Source organism: Bemisia tabaci, chromosome 3, assembly GCF_918797505.1.
Source record: "Bemisia tabaci chromosome 3, PGI_BMITA_v3".
In the NCBI taxonomy this organism is placed as follows: Eukaryota; Metazoa; Arthropoda; class Insecta; order Hemiptera; family Aleyrodidae; genus Bemisia; species Bemisia tabaci.
Window position 1 is genome coordinate 23,149,325 of NC_092795.1, and position 23,375 is coordinate 23,172,699.

General features: G+C 41.6%; 1 protein-coding gene across 1 annotated transcript in view; it reads left to right on the forward strand.

Annotated features, from left to right (window-relative positions):
• The window catches only part of LOC109029941 (uncharacterized), an 89,868-nt gene that overhangs the window by 52,997 nt on the left and 13,496 nt on the right, over positions 1-23,375 (forward strand). The window lies entirely within an intron of this gene.

Genomic DNA, 23,375 nt, shown 5'->3' on the forward strand with positions numbered 1-23,375 from the left:
AACAATTGGGTTAATAATGCTCAATAAAAGTTAGGCAACTCAAGATTGATTCCGTGCACTTCAGGTCGCTTTATGACGCAAGAGAAATGATAGTTTTCACTTTTCGTTAAAGTGGGAGTTAGCTCAAAGGATGGTATACTCTTGTGCTAAAGAAAAATGCCGTATGAGCCTCCAGGCATTGCCAAAATTTCCTTGACAAATCAACAATTTTCAGGAAATTTGTGCGTATTTTTTTCGAATTTCTCAGGTAATTTTGTTTGTAATTTGATCCAAAATCCAAAAAATATGAACATTGCAAGGGAAAATATTGATACTCGTAATTTTCCTGATAAGTAAACATTTTATAGGAGGAGATTTGGCAACTCTCGAATGTTCATCCGGCGTTCTTCCTTAGCTCGACAGTGTAACGGTCCGCAAAGAAAATCGGAGTTTTGAGGTTAAAATAAGGCGGTTTTTCCGTGTGTTTCCCTATGGTGTTCCCTGGTTATTCCGTGAAATTTTTGGTTATACGTCGTTCTTTCCGTATTTTTCTCTACTTTCCTTCTTCCATAATGACTATTAACGTCCGTCACAGCTAAGTTTAAATCATGTTTTACCAAAATCACCATTTTTCCGTTTCAAGTACAAGCTGTCAGCATTCGCGTGGAATTGCACTAGACCCGAAAACGCGAAGATGAAGTTTCTAGATTCGCAAAAACAGTTATGCTTGGCACGTATCTCATTATCGTTGTCGCCAATTTCCATGATAAATCGAAATTTCATTTCAACAGCCGCAGTTCATGTATCAACCTAGCCTCATACGGCAATCTTGAACTCACATGTAGCGGTCATATTCATACATCATCAAGCGTCTTTAAGGAGACGCTAATCGATTCATCAACGTTGCCGGTCCGTAAATTAAAACGCGTTATTTTTCGTCGTACTTTTTTGTAATTTTTCGACAAGTATAAAGGGTATTTCCACTCATCTGCTCAATTGGAAACCAAGCTCTGTTGCTCATAACATGTTCTGTGCAAGGGAACATTATGCGTTCGCCTCCAATTTCTTGCATTGTCAAAATCAGCTCAAAAGAGTATAATTAGTTGCCTATCAGGTTGAAATGACGAGAGGAAGCTTATTACATTTACATGAAATCGAAGCAATAATTAGGTATATCGACGGCGTAAGTCCACAATCACATATTTCGTTTACGGTGTCTGAAAATCTCCGCCTCTATGTTATTTTTGAAAGGAGAACAAATTGACATCATCCCTTGAAGATTTTGCGGAATTTTCTTCGCACAGAGAAGAAAAATTACGTGTTTTAAAGAATTGCCTTTGAGTAGCTTTCCGTTTAAAAGATAAAGTATGACAGAAAGTCTGCGACGTCGCAAACCGAGTTATGTGATTGCCGACTTACACCGTCGATATGTAAACCAAGAGAAGAAAATTAGTTGGATTATACGTAGCACGTTTTAAATGATAATAATCCATTCAGTGTGCGCAAAAACTCCATCTTAGTATCAAGTGCTTTTTATTTTTTTGACTTACGATTTTTTGCCTTGTGATGGGGTTTTGGCATTTGCACATCGGCACAAACAACCAATCAAGTTTAAAAATATGTAACTCCGCCCGTTTCAAAAAGAGCGCCAAACACAGTGCGGTGAGCGTGTAATCCGTAATAGCGCCTGCAAGACTGAGTGAATACCTCACGCATTGCGCTAAACACGGTACGGTCGGCTGGGTCGGCTCGGTCGGCTCGGTCGGCTCGACTTCCGTGTTAGCGCCTACAAGACCGTGTGAATACTTCACGCATTGCGCCAAACACAGTGCGGTCGGCTCTGTTGGCTTAGCGCTTAATTTTAAGACACCCTACATTGTCATTGGTTTAGATCCTATCCACAATAATTTAGAATTCTGCGTGGCGCCACGACTACACTGCCATGCTATGGAAGATTGCCGCATGAACACTCGGGAGTTTTCAAGTTTCCCTCGATATAAGGTGTATATTTGAAGGAAGTTATGAATATTTGTCCTTTAAATTGTCAGGAACTTTATGAGAAATCGCAAACAAAATTATCTTCACCTCTATGTTATTTTTTTAAAGGAGAACAAATTGACATCATTCCTTGAAGTTTACGCAGAATTTTCTTCGCACAGAGAAGAAAAATCAGGCAGTTTAAAAGAATTGCCGTTGGGTAGTTTTCCGTTTAAAAACAGTAGCGAGGCGTGAAAGATCGATCATCGATACTTCTCTATTTGAAGCTGTAGTAAAGAATCGATCATCAAGGTGTTCGCAGCGCACACCTTGATAATCGATTCTTTTCCATATATTTAAATGGCAGATCAATCGATATATCGCAAAGCACGCCACGCCACTGTTAAAAAATAAAGTATGACAGGAGGTCTGCGACGTAACAAACCGAATTATGTGATTGCCGACCTACACCGTCGATATGAGATTTAATGAGTACACCATTTATAATAATTCACAAAATCTTCCGAGGCGTCATGTTGTTATAATTCCGATAAAAAAAAGTGCAATCTGAGAGGAATGAAAACAGCGTTCATCGTAGGTAGGTTGACTCTCTGGATCTGTCCGGAAGAAACAGTGCCCAGAATCAGTATCCTCAACTCAGCTATTTATTGACTTGACTAATACGACTTTTTCATTCCGAGTCAAATCGGGGGCCGTACCGCACTGACTCTTGATTCAGATCCACGGGAGCTGTTTTCCATTTCCGTTGAGGCCCGCGTCCGCTTTCACTCTCGAAATTAAGTCACTCTCAAACCTGAAATTTTCTGTGTATATTCTTCATAATCTAGGACACATTCATGGCTTGTTCTACGGCGTCGTGTTGTTCAGTTTTCTGTTTAAAAAATACAACATTGGGCTGCCACGGGTTAAATGTGTCTAAAGAAGGTACTCGCCCGTCGATCCTGTGATCGACCGATTAAAAAAGACTGTCCACAAAATTAATTTTAGAATCGCTACATCGAGTGTTGCCAGATTTCCTCTCACAAAATATTTCTTTTTGAAGCGAGTTCTGAATATTTTTCATTGACATTTTCAAACTTCTTATATCGAATTACGAACGAAATCCTCGAAAAAATCTGCAGAGAAATATTCACAAATTTTTCTGGAAAATTTGAAATTTGCCGGATAAAATTTGGCAACGCTTGATGGAAAAACGCCGTATGAGCATTCGAGTGTTGCCAAATTTCCTCTCAGAAAATATTTATTTTTGAAGAAAGTTATGAATATTTTTCATTGACATTTTCAAACTTTTTACATCGAATTACAAACGAAATCCTCCAAAAAATCTGAAGAGAAATATTCCCAAATTTTTCCAGAAATTCGAGATTCGCCGGACGAAATTTGGCAACACTTGATGGCTCATACAGCGTTCTACCTTAAGGTCCAGTTACATGATCAAATTGAGCCATCAAATTGGGCCTCTCATTGGTCGCATCCTCACCTCAGGTCTTTTTCCACCAATCAGAGCTTCAGTTTGACGACTCAATTTGATCGTGGAACTGAACCTTTAGCACGGTAGCATATGATAGAGGCTCCAAATCTTGACCTCTCACTGGCTGTACTCAGAGTGGACTACTCCGACTTTTTCACTCGACATAAAATCCGGGGCCGCTCTCATTGACTGACCTCAGGTCTTTTTCCACCAATCAGAGCTTCAGTTTGGTGGCTCAATTTGATCGTGGAACTGAACCTTTAGCACGGTAGCATATGAAAGAGGCTCCAAATCTTGACCCCTCGCTGACTGGACTCAGCGGACCACTTCGACTTTTTCACTCGACTTAAAATCCGGGGCCGTTCTCATTGACTGTTGATCGAATGTTTTCTGTTTCACGGGAGCTGTTCTGTTTTCCATTTCCGTCGAGCCCCGCGCGGCGCTTTCACTCTCGAAATGAAGTAACAGAGGCGTCCTCTCCTCTCTTTCACCCGGTTCTCGTTTTTGTTTAATTGTCCTCGGGAGCCTCAGCCTGAATCTTGGTCAAGGATTCCTTCCCGCTCCGAAATTCTCGGCTCCAGATTTCCTCCGCGGAGTCGAACTCCGACGACCCGGCCCCGGCGCCTCTTAACCCCTGCTCCTTTGATATTTCGCGCCCGACGCTTTTAATTAACTTTTTAATTAACTTTTTTCCCCGTATGCAATCGTCGTTTGTTTCCCTCTCGATTCCGGTTCCCGACTTTGAGCTGCGTTCGGGTTCGGGCCTCCCGCGCCACCTACCTAAGAAGTATCTTTTATCTCGAGTGGGGATGAGGGCCGAGGCGGGAGTTGGGGGTATCAGGGTAGGGGGCGTGGGTGGAGCAAGGTTGCCAGGTCGTGCGGAAATATGGATATTTTGCAATTGTTTAAATTGTCGTTTCCCATGGGGTACCTGGTATTGCCACACTGGAAAAAAAACTCCGGCCGCGGGAGCTGCAATTACGGGCTATACATATAGACATACCGTCTGTTCCGGGCTCAAAGACCGAAGATTCCGGCTGCTGGAGCCGTAGCTTTGGCCTCTGAACCTGGAGCAATCGAAGCTACGCCTCCAGCAGCCGGAATTTTCGGCCTTTGAGCCCGGAACGGACGGTATGGCTATATATATATAGCCCGTAATTGCGGCTCCCACGGCCGGAGTTTTTTTTTTCAGTGCACCTCTGTGCCGCTCTCTGATTGGTTCATCAGTTTTAGGCTATCGTGGAGCTCCAAAGTTGGCCCAATATAGAACTTTGTAGAAACTCGTCACCATCTTATTTGTTTACATTTGGCCAAACTAGGAGCGAAGGGGCTGGGGTTTGTTTACATCTGGCCAATTTTGGGGCTCCATGATAGCCGACCAATCAGAGAGCGGCACACTTTTTCTGTAGTAAAAGGATTGTGATGACAGTACTCTTTCGTAGTCCCGTATACAGGTACTCTAGTTTCCTTACGAAAGAACCTAAGTAAATAGCAATGTTGCCACATTTCCCTTCGCCAATTTTATTTTATTTTAATCAGGTAAATTAGGAGCTTTTCTAAATCATAACTTCACAGATTTTACCTCTGATTCTAGACAAAAATCAGAAGAATTTGTACAAAGATTTCACCAGTACTCTTTCAAAAAATTGAATTGTTTGACAATGAGTCAATTTTGTAACCTTGGATTGGAGTTACGCTCCATCGTCCGGCAAACGACGGAATGGGGAAAGTGCTAATTTTATTCAACACAATCTGGCAACAATGGGGCGGAGGAGGAAGTTGCGGCGCGGGGGAGGGCGCTCTGATTTTGACGCAGTTGTAATAATGAGTGCCCCTTCTTTACGAGGGGACCCTTTGACGTAGGTTGCAGGAGGAGGGACAAATTTTACACCACCTTGCAACGTTGCAAACAAAAAAGTTTTCAAAGACACAAAAAACACTTATAATGCAGCACCAACGACACAAACTTGAAACACGCTTCGGAAGCGCCGCTCTAAAAAATCGGCTCGCGACCTTCAAGTGAAAGAACCGCCTGGCATGAGCACGGTGCACTGGCCTAGATCAAAACAGTGAAACTGAACGGATCCAACCAGTCAGTGGCGTGGCGTGAATTGCGATATATCGATTGTTATGCCTTTTAAACCTATGGAAATCAATCGACAAACAGAGTGTTCGCAGCGAACACCTTAATAATCGATTCTTTAGGTGTTCGCAGCGAACACCTTAATAATCGATTCTTTACCATAGGTTTAAATGACATAACAATCAATACATTGTAATTTACGCCACGCCACTGAACGTAACTACACCAGGCGTTGCCTAATTTTATCTTGTAATTTATTTTTTTCACAAGAAAATCAAAGATACTAAATGAACATTGAAGAGTTTCAGTGCACGACTGAGGAAGAAAGCTTTTATTTGGTAAATTTAATTAATACGAATTTTTGCTATTTTTTGCTTCTTCACGGTGTGCACGGAGAAAAAAACTTCGTGCGTGGGACCCGAAGTTTAGGTCATATGGATCTCTGAAGTTTTCGGATTGAGCATCTGAACACCTTAGATCTAGCTGTCGAGGATCACACATGTGAAACTTCAGTTCTTACATCTGAAGTTGAGGTTCTCACATCCGAAAAACTTCGCTTCTCACACCCGAAAAACTTCGGTTCTCACATCCGAAAAACTTCGGTTCTCACACCTGAAGTATTTCAGATGTAAGAACTGAAGTTTCAAATGTGTGATCCGAACCTCGACAGCTAGATCTAAAGTATTTAGACGCTCAATCCGTAAACTTCAGAGATCCATATGACCTAGACTTCAGGTCCCACGCACGAGGTTTTTTTTTCCGTGTGGGCTCAGCATTATTCTAGCACCCTGTTGTTGAAATTAAGTATTTACTCGCATGCACAGTTTCTATTTAACTATTTTAAAGAGGAGACATAATGAACAGAGAGAGGAGAATAGAATTCCAGTCTGTTGGGTGCAAATTGTATCGTGAACGTGGGCGGGTTTAATTGCCATTGCGAATTCTTTTCTTTTACAGAGACAGGAACGCTTCGTGAAGTGCCGACACCGCCCGCGGCGTAACGCTGTTTGGCACTTAAAGAGTTAAATATTTTATTTACGCAGCCGGGGGTCGCTAATTGTGCTTCAGAATATTTTTCGCGAGGAATATCTTCAAAATTTCCATGAAAATGTCTAGATTTTAGATGCCCACAAGTAGAAGAGCACTCCAGATGATAGATTTATAACCGCATTGATATACCTACATCGTTCAAGTTAGTCTTGAATCAAAAATCTTGATGCAGCAAAATGAAACCATTCTTCCCCTGCGGCGGCAAATTAATTATTGGCTGGAAAAAAATTACATTGAGGGAGCTTTTATTTTATAAATTAATAGCTCTCGTCATAATCGGCGAACTTCAACCTCTTCCAGATCACGGGAAAGAGTTATTTTTGTGCGATAGACGCTGAAACCTACTAAGTCTTAAGAAAACGGATGGAGTCAAAGCAAAATCACGAATCACTAAGGCTGAGGATTCATGAATTGGACACCGTGGGCTGAAAACTTTTAGAAAGCGCTAAAAATAGATGATGAAAAAGGTAAAATATGAAAGAGTCCCATTTTGCTGTGCATGTTGAGTTTGGCTTGTATTTCCAGCAGCCCCTAAACGTATATATGCCCCCTTATCTTATACATTCAGTCCCTCACCTACACCCGTGACGTACCGTAAGAATCGAGGTATGGTTGTTTAAAAAAAGTTATGTCTCGATCCTGGCAGCTTGATTATAACGTGAGGCCAAGGCGGTTCCAAACGCTCTGAAGAAGCCGGCTCCCAGTTCACACTTCCGACGCCCAAAGTAAAAGTCACGTATCAACATTGGAATTTCACTGCAGTTAAGCTTTTACTGCTTTTCAGGACAGAGTTCTTACCAAGATTGAGACCTAGACGACTACACGATAATTCAGACAAAATTAAATTAAGCCGCATAAAATTATGGGTTAACAGCGGCGGCCGACTCAACGATGCGGTTCGACCCAACGAGGATGCATCTGCACACGTGCCAGACTTACAAGGAAAATAGCATTTTGGTAAGTGTGTCAATTAATAAATTAAAAGCGTTTGGCACGTATTGGCAACCTCATGGAACCGTATTGTCTCCGTCGAAGGGGCCTGCAACTTTCGCGGAGGAAGCTCGTTCCAAGAGACAGAAAGGAAAGAAGACTTTAACGAAATTTACAACGACCAAAGTCAATAATGTTTGGAACTTATAGGAAAAATATCAGGTCCCTTCGAATAACAGTCCAAGGAACCAAAGGAATCCGTAAATTTTGCATCATTACAAAATTACAGACTTATGAATGTCCAAGGTATCCTGCTCTCCGTCGTGATGGGCTAAATTGGGTTTGTCCTGTAAGTTGTAGTTGTGGGTATAAAAACTGATGTTGATTTACAAAGCTTCCTGGCTTTCTTCAAAGTTTACCCTCACAAGATGGCCATCGTTGCTGTCCTAATCCACCGAATTCCAAAGGAAAATACAAAAATATTCTTTGCAGTATTAATTTCTGTTTTGACCTTGCTCTGAAAAATGTTTTACGTTATGAGTTGTTCTCCGCGACTCCTGAAACAAGTGCAAACGGCGCCTAAAAATTAAGGTTCGTGACTAGATACCTCCTAAAATTGTGATGTTGAGGTAGAGATACTGCCACTAATCGATCACTTATTTCTTTCAACATGCTTACGCCGCGCGCCGTCAAATGTATAATCGTGAATTTTGAAGAGTACGACCATTTGAAGAAAGGAGGTGAATCATAGTTCATGCGCCAAAACTTCTCCAGCCGTTAAATGTTCACTGACTGAGAACTACCTCTCTGTGAATGCGAAAATAACGTCATGAATCATTCAAACTTTCAAAAATGTCCGTGAATTAGATATGCATTGTAAAACAAAATATTACGAGCATTTTTCATCGAAATTTTCAATTACGCTAGATTTCATTGCGAACCAAATTCTATGAAGAATTCAACGTGAGGAGGTCTTATTTCTGTGTGTAGACAATTTCTGTTTTGTCAGGAATAATCTGTCGACGTCCGAATGTTCGTAAGGCGGTTTTTCCGTAGCGAAGCAAAAAGCATCTGACGCCGGACCCAGTTTCACTCTTGAATTCTACCCTTCATATTCGGAATAATGTTGATGAGTACCCAAAATACCTAAGACTTTAAAAATTTCTGAACTTTGATCTATTCTTCAACTTACCGGATCCCGACATAAAATTTGACATCTTTGTAGGAGTCGGAAATCTAGCGAAAGACTTAACGGATTAAGACGGCGGATCCGTCTAATGAGGTCTGCGGCTTGGTAGCTTACTCGCTAATCGAAGTCAGGTCCTCGTCATAAAGTCGTTTCTCGCTTGTGAGTAAGCCACCCCCCTTCATCCCACACCCCCATTTCCTCCCCCTCATCCTACACCCTCATTTCCTCCCCCTCGTCCAGGCTCTTGAATGTCTCGTGCCGCTGTTATTCTCGACATCGACTCTTGATCCCTTTGCCTACGTTGAAAATCACAATATCCATACAGGGATGGGGTTCCAAAAGGAATATTGCGACAAGATTCGATCCAAAGCTCGTCATCGAAAGACTCGTCGGAAAAACTCAAATAGCGAAAGTTTTGTTCGAATGTCGAACAAAAATTAACGCCTGGGTTGGTGACAAGGGGTGGAGGAGGAGATCAGAAGATGCCATAATGATCTCTGGGAGGTTAGGGGGCAATGACGATTGGGCGTCGCAGAGCGCGAGGCCGCGAGGCTGCGCTGTGAAAGCGGCTTAATGTATGTAATAATAGCGAAGATTTTGAAACACCGCAACCGGAACACGCATTTCTGCAGTTTCGTCGTCTGTTTATCGACGGCGTAAGTCCGCAATCAAATATCTCATTTACGGTGTCTAAAAATCTCCGCCTCTATGTTATTCTTTTAAAGGAGAACAAATTCACATCATCCCTTGAATATTTTGCGGAATTTTCTTCGCACAGAGAAGAAAAATCACATGTTTTAAAGAATTGCCGTTGCGTAGTTTTCCGTTTAAAAAATAAAATATGACCCCTAGTAAAAATTGGCGGTATAAAAAAGTATACAGTCGGGCTATAGTTCCTATCGCTGGGCTTTACACTTTATCGGCATTGGCTATAAAAGGCTATAAGAAATTGTGTAGAAATTCGTGTGCTTTGGAAATCATTAAGTTTTATACGGAACTACCTTAATATTTACAAAACACACATTATATTTTTCTTTAAAACATATTTTTCTATCAATTAAAATAAGAATAATCCATACAGAATGTGGAAACATTTCAAAATCATGAGTTGAAAAACGCTGACTCCGCGAGATTAAATATTAGAGCCTAACACAAAGCGGAGCGGCGACGCACTGGCGCCTACAAACCTAACCGGGATACTTCACGCATTGCGCAATGCGTGCGAAGTATCCCTGTTAGGTTTGTAGGCGCCAATGCGCGTTTCGCGCTCTCTGCCCGCCCGCCGCGCCGCAGCGTGCCACGGCGTCTGCAGCAACTATTTCACACTAGAGGTATTGCACAGTATCATAAGAAATTGAAGGCGCTCCAACATATTAAGAATGACAGGCATCCTTCAAAAGTACGGAGCTTTCCTCGCAAAATAAATCAAGATACTACGGCACAAGAAGAGAGCATGGTATTTTGGTATATGGTATTTTGGAAGACAGATTATACTGCCAATTTTTACTAGGGACAGAAAGTCTGCGACGTTGCAAACCGAGTTATGCGATTGCCGACTTATACGCCGTCGATATGCGATTCTCTGTTTGCGATTTTGTTGATCAAGAAGTCCTTATTCTTTTGATGAGCAGCTCTTAAAAGTCGCATGGACGTCCCATTTTGATCGACTCCCTTCAATCTCGGGAACATGGCTTTTAAAGTTTGCAACGTATCATCGATATAGCGAACGATTTGCATCTCTTTCGATGGATGATGGATTGACGAGGTCGTGCCACGAGCCACGGCTCACACATGTTCAGAATTTTGAATGTCTGTGAGATACCGGCGCAGTTTAAACGAGGAGTCAGGAGTGATGAGCGGGGGAAAGTGGGACATTGTCGGAGTGCAGGTGACTTGAGGGAGCACGGTGCAAGCCCCCCTCCCCCCTTCAGGGGGGTGGAGGGGGGGGTCGGTCGTAACGATGCGGTGGAATTCATAAGCGCTGATTTTTAAAAAGTTTGAACAAGAGAGATGTTGCCGAAGTAGACGGCTCCCGACACAACGTTTAAAAAACTATACACTGAAAAAAAAAAATCTCTGTGTGTTTATTAAGAAAAGGGTAAAATTACCAAGAATTCAGGGTTCTATTTGATCCCAGTTTTTTCTTGGTAAAATTAACATGAATGGAATTGGTAATTTTACCGAGAAATCTCGGTAAAATTATTGAACTTTCTCGGTAATTTTACTGGACCTTGGTAGAAATGCCAATATTTTTAATCGACTGTGGTAGAATTACCGAGATAAAATGGCAAAGTTATCGGGAATTGATTACCAATAAAAGAGGTATTCTTACCTGAAAAAAATCAATAAAAATACCGGTTTTTAGGTAAGCTAATTTTAGGTAATTTTTCTCTGAATTTCATTCGCAATTCAATCAACAGTTTGTCTCGGTAAAATTACCAATAATTGGTAAAAAAGTGAGATGGTAAGGTACTAGGGTTACAAATGGCTATTTTTAAGATCGACGGTGAAAATAGGTTCTATTAGAAACCATAAGCCAAAATGTTTCCTGATTAATATATTCGGAATTCATAAAACTTTGGAATCCTACGTTAGTGGTCTTCGAACACGGAAAAATCGTGGACAATTTCTGGCTACGACTGGTTTGTGTTCTTTGCATCAAAATACTTTTCAAACTCTCGATGCGTTTTACTGAAGATGAAAGAAGTCGCGCTTAATCCATTTTGTCTGGGATGCACTTCATGCAATTGGAATCTGAAAAAACATGATTGGCATGTTGTTGAAATTTTTCTAGAAAAATTATAAGCTTGCGTTTTCCAAGAAATTGATCTTCTGGCCTCATTCAATTCAGAAATTATTGCAATAATTATCAACTTTCTGATACTACCACCCTTCAAACGTTATCTAAAAATTATCTCAATGCCTGTGAAATCTAACCTTTTTGATCTTGTACTGCACTTTTGTTCCCTCTCGCAAAAATTCACACAATAAAACGATTGTAATGAGACACAATTTATACCAATAATTTTGTATTGAAATCATGTCATTTTTGATAATGTTTTTACCTAATATAACATGTAGGATTGAAATTCTTCCAAGTACCGAATCAACTGAAAATCATACTATTACAGGGAGAACAATTTTCGGCGCTACTAGGATTTTCTTTGAAATAATAGATTTTCTGAAATGGAACTCTGGTAATCGTAACAAAAATTTCGGTTGCCCAAGAGAGAATTTTAGCGATGGACGTTTTTGTGAAAAATTCTTGTTAATTTAAACGGAATTTTTTTAAGTATACGTATCGGGATTTAGGACTGAGGTTTATTTTTCCCTGATCGAACATTTAGTTTGAATGAACTTTCACGGGAACTTAAATTTGACAACGAGGGATCATCTTGGCGTGAGGAGGCATATTCTTCGCGCCACACGATGAGTCCTAGTTCCGAGCGGAAACCTCGATTGAAACCCGGTTGGTGTGCTGCCGTGCTAAGGAAAAACACCGCATGAACATTCAGGCATTGCCAAATTGCCTTCAACAAAATGCGAAGTTCCTGGAAAACTTCCGGAAATTTTTCTCCCAATTTTTCTCAGAATTTCATTCGCAATTCAATCTACAGTTTCTGAAAATTCAAAGGAAAAATATGCATAACGCTCCTTACAAATTAACATCTCATCGGAGACAATTTGGCAACTCTCGAATGCTCATACGGCGTTCTTCCTTAGCACGGCAGTGTGGACACCTACGGATGAAAATGTCTAATATCACTGTCACTATTGCCAACTATCATGATAAACCCGCCGTAAATCAGTGCTGTAGTTTCGCGCATCACGTTGAAAGCACTTATGAGCGACGTTGATGTGACTTACCTTTGCAATCTTCATCTCTCGCATAGAAAGTGACAGCCTGCGTTTTCTGCGTTGTACCAATGCTGCGAAAAAGATGCAGAAACGTTTCTAACTTGAGAGAATTGCACTGTCATGGAGAGCGAGGCGAGGAGAGTAGACCGATAAAATCGCTGCGATTATAATTTTTAAAGTTGACCGTTCGTCTGAGAGGGAGCTTTAGTGCACGCGTTTCGTAAGCGAAATTTATGGTTCAGAGGCTGCCCCCCCCCCCCCCTCCAGCAGCCCGATCACAGACTTTGACTTCCATCGATATCGATAGAACTCAGTTCCATTCCAATGGAATACCCCATTGGAATGGAACTGAGTTCTATCAATATCGATGGAAGTCAAAGTCTGTGGTCGGGCTGCAGGTACCAATTTGGCTCCTCATGAAAATGAGAAAAATGTTGCTGTAAAAAAATGTGCCTAACATTAATTTCATATTTCCGCAGTTGTATCTCCATCGATTCTCAGTGATAATAGCTCAAACTTGCTCCCGACATGGCTCAATTCTTCAATATTATCATGGAACGTGTCATTTGCCATTAAACCAGCAGAAAAAAAAAAAAAAAAAAAAAAAAAACGTGTCATTTGCCTCGTGATCTTAGGCAGAATCGGTTGCAGTTTCCTTTGGGATTCGTATAGCGGTCTTGTGCGCTAAATTAGCGGATTGGTAAATATATCACGGAAAGGTTTCTCGTACCCCCTGTGCAGCTAGGTAGTACTTCAGAATCCCCCTACGGAGCGGCAAGGATCCCCCAGACCATTTTCCGTTATGGTGTATTTTTGCGGTGTATTATGGTGGTGATGAGCGATTTTCGTCGAGTTGGGTCGAAAACTTTTAATTTGGATGTTCAATGAAAAACACTTGCAATTAACTCCTATTGATACTCATTACGCGTCATGAGAGGGGGTGAGCAGGAATACTTACATTAAACTTTCATTCCGAAATATGTGAAACTCGTCCTTTGTAAAAATAAAAAAGGACTGATTTTGAACGGTTACCATTTATTTTTTATTATTTTTAATAAGTATAAATATGACAGCGCTGCCTCGGGAGGGCAGTGTCCAACTCCATAGTGACCCTAGATGACAAGTGGAACGTGCCTCCCGCACAGATCGCGCTATTCAAACCCATTATGGCCGAGGAATATGCATACAACATTCACTCTGGTGCCATTTAGGTAAGCTTTCACAGGGGATGAGGACCACATAGCGGGGGTTTTGTTGAGATTAAATAGATTTTGGTCCTTTCACGTCCTAATAGAGTATACTTGATTGCATAGAGCAGAGATAATTGGACATGCTTTTTGATGGAGATGATCAAATGTGATGAACATTATCGACTGAAGTAGGGTTTTACTATGCATGAGTGTCAGAAAAAGGGGTTTTGAAAGAGTGTGAAATAGTTTGATGTAGCAATATGAGATCGACCTCGGCTAGGTCAAAGCCAAAAACTATTTATAACATTTTTCATCCTTCAATGCTGTCTCATTTTTTGTGAAAGGATGGAGAAAAAGTATGCAAACGGACAAAACTGGACCCTGTTGTGTAATCAGCGATCGTCAAGAACTCTAGACGTCATGATTTCATACCACACGTAACTGACCCATTTCGCTAAAATTTCCAATCCGAGCATCTAAGATCCTCGGAAAAAAATTTCTCCTCGTACAGCAAATAACCCGGACAACTGTCTGGAATACGGAAAGCCAGAGAAGTAAGGTTGTAGTGTATATTTATTTATTTACACTCAACTCAAACTACCGGTTCGCAACACCGAGTTTGCGACGAACCTCTTCAAAATAACGTATTCCTCGCCGAATTTCAACTCTATTTAGCTGGTAATGAGGTGAGCTCAGCCAATCCGGTTCCAATCGTCTTCACTTCTCTCTGAAGCCCTAAGATTATGCATCTTCGAATCAGTTAATGCTCAAACCGAAAATGTCCATACTTTGATGAGCCCTGGAATATAGGCGTTCTCATAGGGTTCAGGGCTCATCAGAGAACGGGCTTACTTGGTTTTAAAATTGGCTGATTACAATGTCGTCTTCGGGTCGAGTGTTTTGGCAAACAAGGAAATTTTGGCCACTCGAGACGACAACCAACTTACGGGACCTGCAGGTATCGAGAAGACCAACAGCGTGTGCCCGGACCTCTGATTAACCGGTTACCTCCGGCAATTTTGCCAATTTTTCACAAAATGTTGGCCGCTCTCCGCAAGTACCACAAACTTCAGAGAAGAGGATCAGGTAAAAAGACTAATTTTGGATTAAGGGAAACTTATGAGTGAGAATAATTAATGTTTTGGTTGAACTTGTCATACGTTCATCCATCACAGGATACAATGTAAATGTGATCAGATTTTTCATCGTCTTCCTCTCAAAAGTCTTCCCACGTTCAAAATCAGGCGGAGCTACCAAACTTTTCCGCGAACAAAAAAAAAGTGTTTAAAAATTCACTATTATGAAACGGATTTTCTGCAAAATTGTGCATGATTTTTCTTAAATTTGGCAGAAAATGATTTAGATGTACACAAGCAATGCATCCGCTCTTTCTCAACGAACGCTGGTTCCTTTTGGCATATTGCCATCAATGACCCAATGGGTTCTCCTAAAAATGAATATGTATTTTCTTTGAAAGAAATTTGCAACGTTTGAATGGTAGTATATAAACCGTCTAAAAACTACGTCAGGCTTTATCCCCCGATTTTCCTACAACTCTCACTTTGCACATCAATTATTGTCAGGTAAATTTCAAGCAGCAGTGAAACCTCCCTTAAAAGTTACATCAAGTTTGAATCAACTCCCGATCTCATGTTACTCACGAAAAATCCGCCGTTCAACACCGTTTACAATCGGGATTTTTCTTGAAAAACGAACGCTTAGCGTCAATTTTAGCATGGCGTAAGTTCAGCTTTTCCCATGCATCGTCCCCTTTCATTGTCCGGTACATGTCAGGCATCCCTAGACTGAAACCCCCCCCTCCAGAACCCTGACGTCAATTCTGCCGCGTTAAGGAAGAACGCCGTATGAGCGTTCAGACGTTGCCATACTTCCTTCAATAAAATCGTAATTTACGAGGAAAGTTGTGAATATTTTTTCTCGATCTTTTCAGACAATTTTGTTCGCAATTTTATCTGAAACGTCTGAAAATTTCAAAAAAAATTAGTCATTATTTTCCTTATGTTTTTTCATGTTTTATCCATGACAATTTGGCAACTCTCGAATGTTCATACGGCGTTCTTCCTTAGCACGGCAGAATTATGGATGGCCCTTAGTGCGCTCCTCTTGGAACAGCAGAAATGTTGACAACAATCGGCGAAACCCGGCAACGCCGCCGGAAGCATGCGCTTTTCAATTACCGTGGCCGTAAACGTGTTGTTGTACGCGGCGTAGGCACTCTAATTGAAATACCCGGTAAATTGTGCGGTCTGGCCGGTCGCCGCCGCCGCGGCCGTCGGAAGACGGGTCCACGCACCGACTTACGCGGCCACTACGCGGGACTAAAACGACGCAAGTGCCGGGAGTTTTTCACTGGACTCACGCGTTTTCAGCCGGGGGGTCTGGCGCGAGGGTGGCCGTGTGATTAGGAACACGAAGTCGTTTCCGACTCGCCGAATAATTATTGTGTTCCTGGTCGGGAACCACCCGTATCGTCGGGATAAGCCGGATTTAACGGGATTTGCGCCATGATTGGTGACGTTTGTGCGGCTTTTATTGCGTGGACTCCGAAGAGATGCGGATAAAGATACGGAGACGGTGTGGTCAAAAATAACCTTTATGCTGGGTATGGTAGTTTATTTATTGAAGCTGGTGGAAGTTTATTTTCTTTATTTCGTAGTGTGTTTGCGGTCCCCAATTTAAAGTGATCCTGATGATGATAACTAAGTCTTACAGGGGAATTTTAACCTAAATTTAACCTCACTCATGAGAATTTTTGTCTTAGAACTACAGGACGTGACACACACCTCCCCCCCCCTTAATTTTTGAGCTGTTGGGTCCAACTTGCGCCAAAATTTCGAGATTGTTACACCCTATGCAAAGGTACCACTGGCTCTTTGTATTCTTAGAAGGTAAGACCCCTTTTCCCGGATGCGACCATATGAGGTTTTTCATCAAAATTTTACAGAGAACATATCTGCGATGAAAATTATTGAAAGTACATCCTGACTACGACGTTTTTCGATGCATAATCAAACTTCTTATTCGTACAAAAAGCTATTATCTACTGAAAGTAAATCGCACACGATAAGTTGCCAGGACAATTTCTGCTCTATGAAAAAAGCAACATTAGTCTCGGTGCTTTGTGGCTCAGCTGTTGCGCGTTACTTCCTCTTTCAACAACATAGCGCGTAGAAGGAACACATCTCGATCAAGGAATCTGCCAAAACTGTTGTAGTGCGCGATTTGATTTACGGGGATTCCGTTCGTTCATGTATGCGGAAAATTCAAATTTTTCGTAACCAGTGCCGAATTAAAATGTTAATCTTGATCGGGGTGCTTTGTAGTAATTTTCGTTTCAAGATCTTGTTTTACGTAAAATTTGGAGGAGGGTTGCAGCGAATTCAAACTGATGAACTTTTCGCACGAACCTATGATGCGCCCTATGAACACATAGTGCTGAAGTTCACAACTTGTTTTTTTGCTGAAAAGAGGCCCAAAGAACCGACGTGACCCCACACGCAATCAACCTGTACCGAAAAAGCCACGAGGGCCTCAGGAGTATTTTTTTTTTTTTTTTTTATTCAACAAATTATGTTACAACCACCTGTTTACAAGTGTAAATTAACTTCGTTTTACAAATATAATAACAAACAAATTAACCATTTTTAATTTTCATTTTTAACTTTTGCATGTATAACCTATTCTCACACAGCACCCAGACTACATTCATACACCTTAAAACTAAAGCAGTGGATTAGAAAAAAGAATTACAATAAACAATGAAAAATAAATGAGAGAGAGAGAATAAATAAATGAATTACTTTTGCTTTCATGCGGAATTCAGGAGTATTACGCAATTTCTTCTCTGCTCTCGAAAATTATTTTTATCAGTAGTTTTCCGTTTCCGGTTGGATACAACTCAAGGATATACTTACTTTAAGTAATATGATTACGTGTAATAACGATGACATTTTTAAAGTAGCCCCCAAATAATTCGCACGTTTTGGTTCACTAATGATGCGACTCACAGCCTAAGATCTCTGTCACAGATTCTCGGGCGTGTAACGATGTAACATAACAAGCACACTTTCACTGATCTGTTTGCCTTCCCTCTTCGCCCCTCAAAGCTTGAAAAGTATAATTATTTCACACACCTACAATTCCCTCATAATAACAGTAATTTTGGAAACCCGAAAAGGACAGCGGTCGAGGAAATTATTGTCCTTTTTTTCTGGGTCCTAATAACCTCTTGTTTGTTTGGGCTCACCGCTCACGGGCTTAAATTATGTTAGCATAGAACAAATCATGAAAAAGGAGGCGGTAATTATAATTGGAAAGTATGATGTGATTAAGTTGACCACACGTTTGCAATAATATGTAAGGCGCTACATTCGTCGAACATATCTTATTTACATGCAGGAAACAGTAACGATGAAATCGGCCAATGTTACCTTTGTTCAATTTAAAGAAACTGTAAAAAGAACCACATCATCTCTCCGAAGTATCGCTTGAAAAATAATACTTAGACATTGTTTAGTTTAATCTACGATGAGCATACACAAATATCGAGATATATCGGACACATATTGCTAAAATGCTTATGCTAATGCTTTAAATTTTGACATTTAACGGATCCACCTCACTTGAGGGCATTAAATAGAAAAAACAAACGCAAGACCACTCTTTTAAATGAATGTATTTATGCTAAAAGGAACTATGTGCATTGGGTTTAGTTCCTTTTAGCATAAATACATCCAAATGAAAGTCAAGTTTTTCTAAATTATGCAAAAACAAATTTCCTATACACTTACTGCGAAATCGTGGTTGCTAACATTTGGTGTGGATGTCAATTTTATAACCTCGACTTGAATTTGAAAGAGGGACTTTCGTAGAGAAAAAATTTACATAAGATATTTTCAACTGACTCACTTAGTGATGCAGCTAAAACAGTGGAATGGCCATACTGACGAGAAGTCGAACTGCAAAACAATCAAAGGGCTCAGCTCCTCCTGACATTTTGAACAATTAATCTTACGTTGCTTTTACACCATATTCTGGTCAACGGCCTACTGGGATGTTGAATATGCGGTTAATGAGGCGTTATTAATGGCTAAGCCACGTAAATGAGTCATCATCGCCGTGTCTCATATATTTCAAATTCTTGTCACATTCACAAACGTCTTTAAGAATTGCGAACAGCTCATAACATTAATGTGTCTTCGCCTTATTGCAGCACAGATTTTTGATCGTAAGAAATTGACACTTTCAAGCGGAAGACGTCTATCCGTATTGGGAGTGTTGATGGAATATATTTTCGCAATAGTTTATACACTGTAAAAAATGAAACGCCTCTGAAAACTTCGGTGATTTTTTTGGACCTTGTGTAGTGAGATTCCTATATGTGTTGCCAAAAACACACCCGTGTGTCTGCTAGACCACCTCTGGTTCCTCGGGCATGTTTGGCAACAATGTAGGGATCTCGACTCCCACTGTGTGCTACTGGCAATATGTCTTTTGTATCTAATGACGAACGATCTAAAAATCAACACACCGGTGTTTTCAATTTTATTTAACAGTGTAATTATTAAATTATTCGTTTTTGGTGCACGCACTTCCTACCAATACATGATTTCGTCCGGCTAAAAACCGATATTTTACGTATCCGGCTAAAAACATGATTTGTAGAGCAACAATTCGTACCTAAGAAATTTATTCGAAGTGTAAATGAAGAAGTTAAGGCATTTTAGATCCTCGCAGTAAAGACTGCCCGCACATTGGAATTAGTTCAGAGAGGTTGGACACAGGGCCGGATTTACCTACTTGCCGCCCATGGGCCGCTTGTATTTTGCCCCCTTCTCATTCGTTTTGAAACATCAATAAAAACCATCAAGTGAACGTGCCAGCGAGGGTGGGGTGCATAAGACTCGTTTACTCGTGTTGGACACATTTTTTGGGAAAGCCCTGTCAGCACTACTGACAAAAATTCACCGAACTTTGCGCGAAAGTAAATTTCCGTAAACCTATCTCTGTGTGGACAAGGCCCCCCATTTCTAAGTATTGAACGAACACATTATGAAAGAACAAACATAAATGTGGTTTAATGATTTTAACTTCCGCCGCCGCGTCACGCAGACCGCACCGTGTTTGGCGCAATGCGTGAAGTATTCCGACAGTCTAGTAGGCGCTATGAGTTTCACGCCGACCGCTGCTGAACACACTGTGTTTGACGCAATGCGTGAAGTATTTACGCAGTCTTGTAGGCGCTATGCGTTTCACGCTGACCGCACTGCGTTTGGCGCAATGCGTGAAGCATTCATGCATTCTTGTAGGCGCTATCCGTTCCACGCTGACCGCAGTGACCGCACTGTATTTGATGCAATGCGTGAAGTATTCATGCATTCTTGTAGGCGCTATCCGTTTCACGCTGACCGCAGTGACCGCACTGTGTTCGATGCGATGCGTGAAGTATTCGTGCAGTCTTGTAGGCGCTAATATATGTTACATGCCGACCGCTGCGCCGAGGGCTTCTCCTTTTCATCTCAAGTCTTCGTCATCATTTCACTCTCAGTCGCGCCCGTTCCAGGCCAAATTGCGTGTTCGGTCCATTAACCCCAGCAATTAATTGTGACAGGAGCCCTGTCATGCATGTACTCTTATGGATCTCAACGCTCATGTCGGAATGGATATATTTCCTGTTGATTTGAGAAACGTCCAAACACGCATAGCAAACTTACATTATTGTCCCAGCAAATTCAAAATTCCCAAAAATTTCAGTTCATGGAGTGATCTACCGTGCTGAGTGTGAAGCAAAATCCACATAGCTCTACAATGTTCCATTGAAGCTGCGCGGTTTTTGCTGAGTGCGGAGGTAGATCTATTCTCAAAAATTGCAAGGTTCACGTCAGAATGGATATTGTTCCTTTTGATTTGAACAGTCCAAACACGCATAGCAAACCTATATTTGTATCAAAAATTCAAAATTCCCACAAAATTCAGGATCACGTCATTGAGTGGTCTACTGTGCCAAGCAAGATCAACATATCTCCATAGTGTTCCATTGAAGCTGCCTGGTTTTTGCTTAGTACGGAGGTAGATCTAGTCTCAAAGACCGCAATGGCGCGGTAGGTAACCCTTCTGGATTTGACACGGTTCAAGGAGAAAAATACGAGACAGCGTGGCTCCGCCGGTATTGACTGGAGTTCATTGATAAACGGTGCGCCACACCGCCGCCGCCGCCGCCGTGCCGTGCGGTCGTTAATGAAACCGCCGCCACGGAGCGGTATAGCTGTCGGGGGGGGGGGGGGGGGCAGTGAGTACGTTTGTTCCCCGCGGGTCCCCTCCCCCCTGAGTGGGTCACGCGGTTGACCTTGAACTTGCTTCGGTAGTGAACTTCGCTTTACGGAGGAACCGGCACACGCCACAGGGATTGCGTATGCTTCACCGTTTCATTCACACGCAATGATGTGCATGTGGCGATGAGAGATTGATTGTGAGCCACGTCATTTTCCCGATTTTAAGGCAAGATTAACCGTAGTTATCAAATTTTTCTTTAATAAATAGATTCTGTTTGAAAATCCATTTTCTTCTTCTTCTTCTTCTTCTTCTTCTTCTTCTTTCTCTCAAAGCTTTTTGAGAGCGCTTCCATGATAAAGTTTGACTGAAAAGATACCGTTGTTAACCGCCACTCATCCTTGCGACGAACAATCAAATCCCTCGTAATATCGAAAGGCAAAGTGCGATCCTACGTATTTCCGTTCGCGACGATGCAGACTTCCTGTCATACTTCATGTATTCTTTGAAAAACTAAACAACGTAATTTCTTAAGAGCCTCCCTGCTTTTTCCTCGGTATTAGGAGAATATTTTGCATGAAGTTCAAGCTGGAAAGTTAGTTTGTTTCTCTTCAAAAGAATAGAAGAAAAGCGGACATTTCGAAAAACCACAGTTAAGGTCAGCGCTCCCGTTTCCCGCAACTAGTTCCTAATTCCGGGACTTCTGAAATTATCCTGAATTTTTCCCGGAACTTTTGAAATTCCCGAAATGTTCCGGATCTTTTGCATTATCATGCAGGAACTTTCTCGGAACTTTTCATCAAATCTAGAGGGAATCCTGGAACTTTTGAAATTCCCGAAATGTTGCGGATCTTTTGTACTTCAGGAACTTTCTCGGAACTTTTCAAAAAATCCAAAGGGGATCCCGGATTTTTTGACGGTCATGGATTGGACGAAATTGGGACAAAAAAGATCCGAGCCCTGGAACTTTTGACGGGCATGGAATTGGAGCACTGATTAAGATACGTATTTTTGCACCTTCATCATCGATGCACAAAAATTTCACCCCACCTGGGGCTTAAAACTCTGAGAGTAAGGGAATAAAAGCGATTATTCCACTCGAAGCGTGGCAACGGAGGATGTCACGCAGTGCGGTTGAGTACCGACCCGTCAATTTAGAAAGGCACGGCACTTCCTCGGTTCAAATCCGCACCACTAATTGCCACCCTCATAAAGAACGTACATGAGAGGTGTGGACGGGAAAAAATGTTCAGCTCGAGATCGTCAGTGAAAGGTAGGAGGCGAAATGCATACACACAAAAATTAAACCGCGCAGAGGCGAACTTTCAAAAGTCCTAGTAGTCTTTTTGGTAGAGATAATTGGTATAGACACATAGATACCTCCTCTAACTTCTTAGCTACAGGTGGTATCTTTTACTTTTGGGGATTCAACAGAATCAAATGACTTTTCGCAGTGCCTTGCAAGGAGAAACAGTTGGGGAAATACGAAATAAGGGTGGTAAAAATATACAGGGTGATCCAGAGTTAAACGGCCCGACTGAAGGAGCGTGTTTTATGGGTCAAATTAAGAGTTTTTTGTTGATAAAGCTTTTTCCAACAGGGCCCCCAATCAAAGCTACGAATCCCCCTAAAACTTCGAAATGTAAATCGTTTTTCCTGAATTCTGGCAACGGTTGTGAACCAAATCTCATGGAAATTTGTACCACCCTGTACTTTTATGCCCTGAATTCATAAACGATCTAAAAAAAAAATCGAAATCTCAATTTAAAGAGGGGGTTTGGGGGTGTTTCGGCTCCTTCAGTCTGGCCGTTCAACCCTGGATCACCCCGTAATTCACCCCTGGTAAAAATTGGCAGTAGAATCTGTGTTCCAAAATACCATCGACCTACAGCCGACCGTAAGATTTCCAATAGCTTCTATAGCCGGCAACACAATTTCTTATAGCCTTTTATAGCCGATGGCAATTAAGCAACAGCTTGACGATAAAGTGTATGCTAAACGTTACTAATTACGGATGCTAGGACTTAGTGAGTTTTTGGACTACCGCTCTCTTCTTGGGCCGTAGTATCTTGATTTATTTTGCGAGGAAAGCTCCGTACTTTTGAAGGATGCCTGCCATTCCTAATATGTTGGAGCGCCTTCAATTTCGTACGATACTGTGCAATACCTCTGGTGTGAAATAGTTGCTTCAAGCGCCGTGGTACGCTGCGGCGCGGCGCGGCGGGCGGGTGGGCAGCCAGCGCGAAACGCGCATTGCGCAGTGCGTGAAGTATCCCTGTTAGGTTTGTAGGCGCCAGTGCGCCGCCGCTCCGCTTTGTGTTATAGGATCTTCTCGTG